Raw genomic sequence first — 10143 nt, 5'->3', positions numbered from 1 at the left:
GCCGTATCTGTAAAAAAAAAAAAATGTAAAGCGCTGAGATCGGTATTATAGGAGGACAATATCAAATTTTGTTCCCCCTGGAAATAAAAATGTGCATTACTTTATTACCTTAAGTGACAATATTATTGCTGAGTCTGTTGGCCTCTAGGAAAAAGTTAAACATTGCCGTGGTGCATAAGAGGTATAGAAGTGTGGCAACCGAAAACTGAAGGGGTTAAATCCAGCCCCCGGTACCTCTGGGACAGTTTCTACATTTAAATGTCAGTTTAGATATCCTGTGCTAACAACAATTTTTAAAAACACCAAAAAGGGTTAATCTGTATCTTGTGATGTAAACATGCAAATCAAGCTTTAGCAATAAATAAGCAGAATTGTACTAAACACATAAACATAAAATAAAACAAGATCTGTAGAAAAGATGACAACAGAGATACTTCCAGGCTGCATGCAAAGTAAGTACTGACGGATTAACAAAAAAGAGTATTTCACATACGGCAATAGGGAAGAAGGTCCCTGCACAGAACTGGGTCCCTGAAGACAGATGGAGCAGGGTGAATGGGGGTGCTGAAGACCCCCTTCAGTACATGCAGAGAGGGGAGCTCTTACCTTGCTGATGCACAGAGTGTACTGAGAGCGGACCATGGAAACAGCATCTCCCTAGTAGTTTTTTCTTTTTTTTTTTTCTTCCTCTGCTGTGGATTTCCTCCTGTCAGGACAGGAAGACGGGACGGTGTCTGTTTACAGCATGGCTCACAGTAGGATGCCGCTTCAGGCAGATGCGGCTGCATGAGGTCCTGCGCTTGCTGGGGGACCTCGGCAGCCTCATCTGTCAAAAAATTTAAAGTGACGGTGTCAGCACTTGGTGTCTTGTGTCCCAGTGGCACCTGGCTCGGAGAGGTGGCAACCCTACTCTAAAACCGAAATGTGCGGGTAAATCCCGGACAGGTGGCAACCCTACTCTAAAACTGGTCTGTACTGGTGAATCCAAGACAAGTGGCAACCCTACTCTAAAACCGGACTGTGCAGGTAAATCCCGGACAGGTGGCAACCCTACTCTAAAACCGGACTGTGCAGGTAAATCCCGGACAGGTGGCAACCCTACTCTAAAACCGAAATGTGCGGGTAAATCAAGGACAGGTGGCAACCCTACTCTAAAGCTGGCAATACACTTTACAACCATCGCAAGACTTTTGTCTTGCGATGGTTGTAAGGTAATAAAAAAAAAACGTACAATCTGCCTATCTTGGACAGGCAGATCGTACTTGCGATCATCGCAAGCCAGCCCCGATGAGGGGGCGGGCTTCCGGTGACTGCAATGCTGAACGGACACCGGCCCGTGCTGCATTTGTCTTACGAGCAGGCCACACACCCGCCGACAATCGTACGATTCTCGGCGGGGTTTCGAGCCTGCTCGTAAGACAAAAGACGTGCGTCCGTACAGTAGAAACGGTCGCACGCCTTCCATACACCTGCCAATTATCGTAGGATTGCGGGATTTCCCGCGATTATCGTACGATAACCGGCAGGTGTATGGGCACCTTAAAACTGAACTGTGCGGGTGAATCCCAGACAGGTGGCAACCCTACTCTGAAAGCGGACTGTACTGGTGAATCCCGGACAGGTGGCAACCCTACTCTAAAACCGGACTGTGCTGGTGAATCCCAGAAAGGTGGTAGCCCTAATTGTTATGCCAGTTCACATTACTAATATTGGCAATAAGTCTCATTTTTCGGTGATCCCAATGAATGCCCACCAATATATATAAACGCATTATAATATAGTGCAGAGCACATTACAGCCTGGCGGTGGTTAGGCCTTCACACGTAAACTGCATATTACCATCACTTGTTCAATAAGCAATGTATGGTGCAGACTACAGTGACCCATAGCAACCTACCGGAATTAATTTCGCTACAACCAAACATGATGGGTTCGGTCAAAACTGCAGCAGACACAATCCAGAGCAGTGGTCTGTAATAACCAATCAGCTTATCTCTTAATTTTGTTCAGTTAAGCTTTGAAAATGAAAGTGAGAAGCTGATTGGTTGCCATGGGCGAATTCTGCTCCAGTTTTCATGAATTCCCCTCAATGTGTGTTTTTTTTGTTTTGTTTGGTGAACCTTTATGTATACTTATTTAGTCTGCACACATTCTGTCTAACAAGGCATGCTGGGGCTTGTAGTGCCCCTCGGGAGCCGTAGTGTGAACAGCTATGGGGTGACACAGTCAGTGTGACAATAACGCACGCTGGTCCAGGCTACATGTCACCAACACACACAGATGGCCGTGTAACACTGACACACAGGCTGCCCTCAGAGGGAGGATTGTAATACCTACAGGGGGGAGGGAGAGGCCGGGCCTATACGTCCTGAGGCAGCAGTTAAAAGAGCCGCAGCCTAACCGCAGTGCTGGTGCTGCAATTGTTGTTTACATAATGACACAAATTTGGCAACAGGCTCCATTCACTAAGCTTTCACCATCCTTATCTGCCATAACTTTCTTTATTTGCAGCCATACACACTGCAAATCACAGCCACCGGGCTGAAAATAACGGTTGCTATGGTAAACAGAGTCCTATCGATAACATTGGAAGCGCGACCCGTTTTTATCAGTCAGTAAGTAAAATATCGACCAAATGATAACCCTGCTTGTTGTCCATAGCAACCAACACATTTCCCATAGTTACTTCCATCGTCCTACTTTGAAAATGAAAACAGGATTCTGATTGATTATCAAGCAATAGGAAGTGTTCATTAACACATTCGTTCGCTATGTATATCAGCCCGACGCGCCAGATATTTAATCATTACATTGAGATTTCAAAACGAACAGTTCGAGCTGGGGATCCAAGTCGTGGTCCAGGCGATCAAAAGGCAATTCATTTTTTTCTTCTTTCTCATAAGATCTGAAAGTGCATGGCCGGTCTTAAGGGGACCACACACTATACAATCTAATTGAAAAATCTCCTTTAGAACAGTGGTTCTCAACCTGTGTAACCTCCAGACCCACATTTTGTCCTTGCTCATTAAGTCGTGACCCAAGTTGCACTGCAATGGAACGCAGTGTGGGCTGCTGTGCTGTGACTGAGCTCCATCCATATGTGCATCCACTTGTACCGCTTCCTTGCGCTTTAGGCCTTCACACGTAAACTGCATATTACCATCACTTGTTCAATAAGCAATGTATGGTGCAGACTACAGTGACCCATAGCAACCTACCGGAATTAATTTCGCTACAACCAAACATGATGGGTTCGGTCAAAACTGCAGCAGACACAATCCAGAGCAGTGGTCTGTAATAACCAATCAGCTTATCTCTTAATTTTGTTCAGTTAAGCTTTGAAAATGAAAGTGAGAAGCTGATTGGTTGCCATGGGCGAATTCTGCTCCAGTTTTCATGAATTCCCCTCAATGTGTGTTTTTTTTGTTTTGTTTGGTGAACCTTTATGTATACTTATTTAGTCTGCACACATTCTGTCTAACAAGGCATGCTGGGGCTTGTAGTGCCCCTCGGGAGCCGTAGTGTGAACAGCTATGGGGTGACACAGTCAGTGTGACAATAACGCACGCTGGTCCAGGCTACATGTCACCAACACACACAGATGGCCGTGTAACACTGACACACAGGCTGCCCTCAGAGGGAGGATTGTAATACCTACAGGGGGGAGGGAGAGGCCGGGCCTATACGTCCTGAGGCAGCAGTTAAAAGAGCCGCAGCCTAACCGCAGTGCTGGTGCTGCAATTGTTGTTTACATAATGACACAAATTTGGCAACAGGCTCCATTCACTAAGCTTTCACCATCCTTATCTGCCATAACTTTCTTTATTTGCAGCCATACACACTGCAAATCACAGCCACCGGGCTGAAAATAACGGTTGCTATGGTAAACAGAGTCCTATCGATAACATTGGAAGCGCGACCCGTTTTTATCAGTCAGTAAGTAAAATATCGACCAAATGATAACCCTGCTTGTTGTCCATAGCAACCAACACATTTCCCATAGTTACTTCCATCGTCCTACTTTGAAAATGAAAACAGGATTCTGATTGATTATCAAGCAATAGGAAGTGTTCATTAACACATTCGTTCGCTATGTATATCAGCCCGACGCGCCAGATATTTAATCATTACATTGAGATTTCAAAACGAACAGTTCGAGCTGGGGATCCAAGTCGTGGTCCAGGCGATCAAAAGGCAATTCATTTTTTTCTTCTTTCTCATAAGATCTGAAAGTGCATGGCCGGTCTTAAGGGGACCACACACTATACAATCTAATTGAAAAATCTCCTTTAGAACAGTGGTTCTCAACCTGTGTAACCTCCAGACCCACATTTTGTCCTTGCTCATTAAGTCGTGACCCAAGTTGCACTGCAATGGAACGCAGTGTGGGCTGCTGTGCTGTGACTGAGCTCCATCCATATGTGCATCCACTTGTACCGCTTCCTTGCGCGCCCTGTACAGGTGCCAGGAGCCAGATTGTGATGTCACTCCAGTCCAGGCACCTCTACAGGACAGGTGAGGAAGCTGTAAGCAATGCAAGTATGGATGGAGCTCCCTCGCGGCCATACCCCCAGCCCACCTCAAGCTGACACTCAGCACCGGGCAGCATATTTTAAATGGCTGCTTGGCGCGAGAACTGACAGTGCTGCGCTAGGGGGAGGCTGAGGAACCTCTCACCTAGAAAAGTGGAAGGCACACGGGGACCCACTGAACACTGGGTCGCGACCCACTTTTGGGTCACGACCCACCAGTTGAGAACCAAGGCTTTAGAACATATATGAAGTGCAAAGGCCTGCTGGGTTCAACACAGATTTGGTCGATTGTTTAGGTTTGTCCTCATTTCTCTATCGTCCATTGAGGGCACACAGCTCTGAAGAATTCTGAGACATAGTGTTATGCTGCTGCCGCTAGAAGAAATGGACACTAGGCAAACAAATTGAAAAGCCTGTCACTTTAAGGACATAACCCCTTCCATCTGCCAGTTTCGCTTAGTGTCCTCAGGAGAATGGATGTCTCCTTCTCTACTGGTTTCTTATTTTAGTTTCTTTGTTGAAGAAGATTCTCCTACCCCGAAAATAAGACCTAATGTGTTTTTTTGAGCCAAAAAAAATATAAGACAGTGTCTTATTTTCAGGGAAACACGGTACTACCGAGAGCTGCTAGTTGATTCATACCGAATATTATTTAATCCTGGGAGTCTCTCCAGCTAGCTGACAAAACTGAGAGATTCATAGCGGAAAAGTTAAATCCTGGAAGTTTTTCTAGTTGTTATGAAGCAGGTCATCTCTGGTCTCAGTACTCTTGCCTCATCCTGAGGTGGTCATAAAGCAGGTCGTTTCTGGCCTCAGTACTCTTGCCTCATCCTGAGGTGGTCATGAAGCAGGTTGTTTCAGGTCTCAGTACTCTTGCTTCATCCTGTGGTGGTCATGAAGCAGGTCATCTCTGGTCTCAGTACTCTTGCCTCATCCTGAGGTGGTCATGAAGCAGGTCGTTTCTGGTCTTAGTACTTATGCTTCATCCTGTGGTGGTGATGAAGCAGGTCATCTCTGGTCTCAGTACTCTTGCCTCATCCTGAGGTGGTCATAAAGCAGGTCGTTTCTGGCCTCAGTACTCTTGCCTCATCCTGAGGTGGTCATGAAGCAGGTTGTTTCTGGTCTCAGTACTCTTGCTTCATCCTGAGGTGGTCATGAAGCAGGTCGTTTCTGGTCTTAGTACTTATGCTTCATCCTGTGGTGGTCATGAAGCAGGTTGTTTCAGGTCTCAGTACTCTTGCTTCATCCTGTGGTGGTCATGAAGCAGGTTGTCTCTGGTCTCAGTACTTATGCTTCATCCTCTGGTGTTCATGAAGCAGGTTGTCGCAGACGCTCTAAGTCCCTGTATCCTTTTCCAAATGATTTTGTTAAAAAATGGTCTATTCCTCCGGAAGTTGATCCTCCAATTTCTCATCATAACAAAGCATTGACTATTCCTATTGATGACGCACCTTCTTTTAAAGGTCCTATTGACAAAAAAAATTGGAGAATCTTTCTTATAACCATTTATTTGTTAACTGGTTTGGCTCTTCAATGGCTACGGTCCTTATTTCCCAGACTTTGGCTACCTAGACCAAATCTTTAAGTACAGAACAGGTGACTGCTGGAGTTGACCCACATTTTATTGATTGTGGATCAGATGACTGTTGCTTCTCATTTCATATGTGATGTATTTCTTGATGCTTTTCGTCTGTTGTCTCATGTGTCTGTATGTTCCTTGCAGATACGCAGAGCTATCCGGCTTAAGTACTGGTCAGAGGAACCCCAATGCAAAAAGGGACTTTTGCATTTACCTTATGTGAGAGGTCGTCTTTTTGAAGCTACCTTGGATTAGATTATTTTAAAAATCTACGGGAAGTAAACGTGAACACTTACCGTGTTTCCCCGAAAATAAGACACTGTCTTATATTTTTGGGGGCTCAAAAAAACACACTAGGTCTTATTTTCAGGGTAGGTCTTATTTTTTTTTTTTTAAATGTACAACAATCCACACTTATTCATGTACAAAAATATGGTAATCAGGGGTGTCGTACCTTTCCAAGAGCAATTTGGTAACCAATCGCTGCCCAAAATGAGCAAAGCGCGCTTTCACTATAGATTCCTCACAGGCGGAATGAATTTGGTAACACTCAGCCTGTGACAGGAGGCGGCGCTATAGAGGAGGCATCGAGTTATGCGGCTCTGCTCCCTCCGGTGCCGCCTCGCTTCCTCTAGCGCTGGCTTCGTTGGCACCGCTGATTCTCTCCCGCGGCTCTTCAAGTTCCCCCTTATGCCACCATCGGCCCTGGGAATGGTCACAACTAGGTCTTATTTTCGGGGTAGGTCTTATATTTTAGCAATTCCCAAAAATAGTACTAGGTCTTATATTCGGGGTAGGTCTTATTTTCGGGGAAACAGGGTACCTCAGATGTGGAACAATAGGGATTAGCGTTGTAAGCCTGCTGTTTATTCTTCGTCGGTTGTACAATTCTTTAGTTCTCAGTCGGAACGTCTTTCATTTCCAAACCTTTGGACCTTCTAGACGTCCTTGGCCATTAAAAAGCCTGCTTTAGCATGAAAGTCTGCTCCTGCCTTTTCTATCGGACTAACTTTTTGGGGGCAGTTCAAGATCTGTTGGATGTGGGTGTTATTATTCCCATTCTTTGGCAGAGAGTTATTATTCCCGTTCCTTTGGCAGAATGTTTTCAAGGTTTTTACTCAAACCTGTGAATGGTTCCCAAACCCAACGGAAGACTTCATTCTGGATTGAAAGCACTTAATGCGTTTGTACATATTCACAAATTCCAGATAGAATCCATTTGGTCGGTTGTCGTCTCTCTTGGACAAGGAGATTTTTTGGTTTCCATAGACATAAAGGATGTATATCTACACATTCCAGTATTCTCAGCTTTTCAGCATTTCCTTTGTTTTGCTGTAGACGACCTTTCATTTTCAATCTGTGGCTCTTCCCTTCGGGTTGGCTTTGGCTCTGAAGGTTTTTACAAAAGTTCTTGCTCCTGTGCTGGGATTTTTTTTGTTGTGAGGGCATTTTGATTATTGGATACTAAGACGACTTTTTACTTCAAGAACAGTCTCTTCCTACTTCGGAGCTCATTGTCTCGATTGTGCTACAAAAACCTTCTTTTCAGCCTCTCCAAGTCATTTATTAGCCTTTGTTTTTCAAAAAGTTTGTCTTTCTTATATCCATTACTTTGGGTAGAAGGGTTTTCGAGTTGTCTGCTTTGTTTTGTGGAGAAGCCTATTTGGTTCTCAAGGACAAAAGTGTTTGAAGACCACAGGTTTCCTTTTCACCCAAGGTGGTTTTGGCCTTTCATTTATATGAAGACATTGTTTTACCTTCACTTTGTCCAGCGTCTGCTCGTCCTAAGGAAATTTCTCTTCATCGTGTGGATGTTGTGCGGGCTGTTAGAGTTTATTTGTCAGTCACAGCTCCCTTTAGGGATTCAGATTCTTTATTTATTCCACCTGATGGTCCTAGAAAATGTTGTTCAGCTTCTAGATCTATTAAGTGGATTCTTCAGGTGGCCATCCAAGTTAATGAGTTGTAGAATAAAGTTCCTTCTTTTCCTGTTTTCTGCTCATTTTACTATGGCACTTAGTACTTCTTGGGCATTTCAGAATCAAGCTTCTGTTACTCACATTACAAAGCCTCAACTTGGTCTTGTGGTCACTCTTTTGCTAAGTTTAATAAAGTTGATGTTTCTGCCTCTTCTGATGCTAGTTTTGGCAAAAACGTTCTTCAGTTTGCTGATTGAGTATTTGAACTGGACCTTCATCTACCCGCCCCTCTGATTTTGACTGCTTTTGAACGTCCCTACATCTCATAATTCTCCAGAGCTGTGTCCCTCAATGGACAATAGAGAAAATAGGATTTTATACTTACCGTAAAATCCTTTTCTCCGAGTTCTTTGAGGGACACAGCTCCCTCCCCTCATTTTATTTCATACTGCTTGCTACAACTGGCAGCTGTGAGGTGCGAGGGGTTATGTCCTTAAAGTGGCAGGCTTTAATTGTTTTGCCTAGTGTCCATTTCGCCTAGAGGCAGCAGCATAACCCTACGTCTCAGAATTTTTCAGAACTGTGTCCCTCAATGGACTCTAAGAAAAGGATTTTACGGTAAGAACAAAATCCTATTACTGCATAGTTTTGGTAAATCTAAAGCTCACCACACATGTTAAAATCTGATTGTACAATCTCCTTTAGATCTACCAACAACCGTGTAGTGCAAGAGTCTCCCTGATTGGATACAAATTGATTGGATAGATTAGGTAGGTCACAATATTTGTTATGGTTGTACGTTGTATGATGTAACACAGTTGATAAATATGTTTATTCAGGGGTCATTTACTGTATAAGACAAGTGGGGCAAATTTAAATAAAAAGTCAATTTGTGCCCTTTAAAAAAAAATTACAAAAAATAAATAAAAATGTGACGCACGGGTTGGAAAAGAACAGAACATAGAACATAAAAGACAATTGTAGACCTCTGTCACGCTTCCAGCTCGCCCTCGTTTTCTGAACCCCCCATCATTTTATTTGCACAAGATGACTCCTGGTGAGTGCGGGGCAGTGCAGGTAATCCGGGGGGTGTAGACCTTATACTGCGCTATGTTGGAGGGCGTGTACGAACAGGGGATTATGTCTAAAGGAACTGCGGGGAAACGCTGTTAACTCTGAACCGTCACTGTTTCGTTTCGGACTCACTTACTGCACCTAATACTTCCTTAAAAAAAAAAAATAGATAAGAGGAGAGGAGAGCGTGGTTTTACGCATCCCCTTGGAATCATGGCACGTGAGGCAGAGGTTTGGATATTATGCAGCATCATGGGGGGAGAGGACTTGTACTTAAAGGGGCAGGCCCTACGCTGATCTCACAGGAAGATACAGCCTCGCCACCACCCTCCCCATTCAATGACATTTCTATCTTGCCTTCAGTTCCGATCGTCGCTCCATCGCTGCAATGTACGTAATGTGTGTGTGTTCATGGAGGTGTTGTGTCTGGGTGTATGTCATCATCTAGCTGTAGATGTGTTGTACATTGATCAGTCAGTGATTAGTTATATCTGATTATTGTATATTTATGCTTTCATATCTCTATCTATCTATCTATCTATCTATCTTTATTTTTCTTTGCTGGTCCACCTGTATTCCTATGTAATCCATCTCTGTATATGTGTAGTCTGTGCTCTCTCTGTATCTACCTATGGTGGCAAATGATCTCACTTTTTTCCTTTCAATCTCTCTATCTATGGCTGCAATCAATGTCTTTCTACTCTTTCTTTCTTTCTTTCTTTCTTTTTTTCTTTCTTCCTTCCTTCCTATGGTTTCCTCTCTCTTATCTATGACTGCAACTGAATTCTCTATGTCATCCTTCTGTATCCCCCTCTGTATCCCCTCTGTATCTTTCTATATCCCCCTCTGTATCTTTCTGTATCCCCCTCTGTATCTTTCAGTATCTCCCTCCGTATCCCCTTCTGTATCTTTTTGTATCTCTCTGTTGCGGAGACGGCAGTATATCAGATCGTCGTGCACGTTGTTCCCAGAGAATTGCAGAGCATGCATTAAATCCAGTCAGTAGCTGAACCATTGTGGGATGTGTGGGGGGGGGGAG

The 10143-nt window shown here is 44.1% G+C and overlaps 1 protein-coding gene and 3 long non-coding RNA genes across 6 annotated transcripts in view; 2 read left to right on the top strand and 2 right to left on the bottom strand.

The window, feature by feature from the left end:
* LOC108793792 overlaps positions 1-7133 on the bottom strand; it is a 15849-nt gene extending 8716 nt beyond the window's left edge. Inside the window, exon 1 of the long non-coding RNA XR_001941672.1 lies at positions 7118-7133. This is a non-coding gene — a long non-coding RNA (uncharacterized LOC108793792). The remainder of the gene's footprint in view (positions 1-7117) is intronic.
* VAMP2 (vesicle associated membrane protein 2) overlaps positions 1-10143 on the top strand; it is an 84095-nt gene that overhangs the window by 41939 nt on the left and 32013 nt on the right. The gene's annotated exons all lie outside the window — the stretch shown is intronic.
* LOC108793794 overlaps positions 1-10143 on the bottom strand; it is a 51143-nt gene that overhangs the window by 9458 nt on the left and 31542 nt on the right. The gene's annotated exons all lie outside the window — the stretch shown is intronic.
* The window catches only part of LOC108793793, a 23868-nt gene continuing 23069 nt past the window's right edge, over positions 9345-10143 (top strand). Inside the window, exon 1 of the long non-coding RNA XR_001941673.1 lies at positions 9345-9494. This is a non-coding gene — a long non-coding RNA (uncharacterized LOC108793793). The remainder of the gene's footprint in view (positions 9495-10143) is intronic.

This window comes from Nanorana parkeri, unplaced genomic scaffold, assembly GCF_000935625.1.
Source record: "Nanorana parkeri isolate BGI_ZX_2015 unplaced genomic scaffold, ASM93562v1 scaffold784, whole genome shotgun sequence".
In the NCBI taxonomy this organism is placed as follows: domain Eukaryota; kingdom Metazoa; phylum Chordata; class Amphibia; order Anura; family Dicroglossidae; genus Nanorana; species Nanorana parkeri.
Note: the sequence above shows the minus strand (reverse complement) of the source record. Positions and strands in the feature narration are given on the sequence as shown.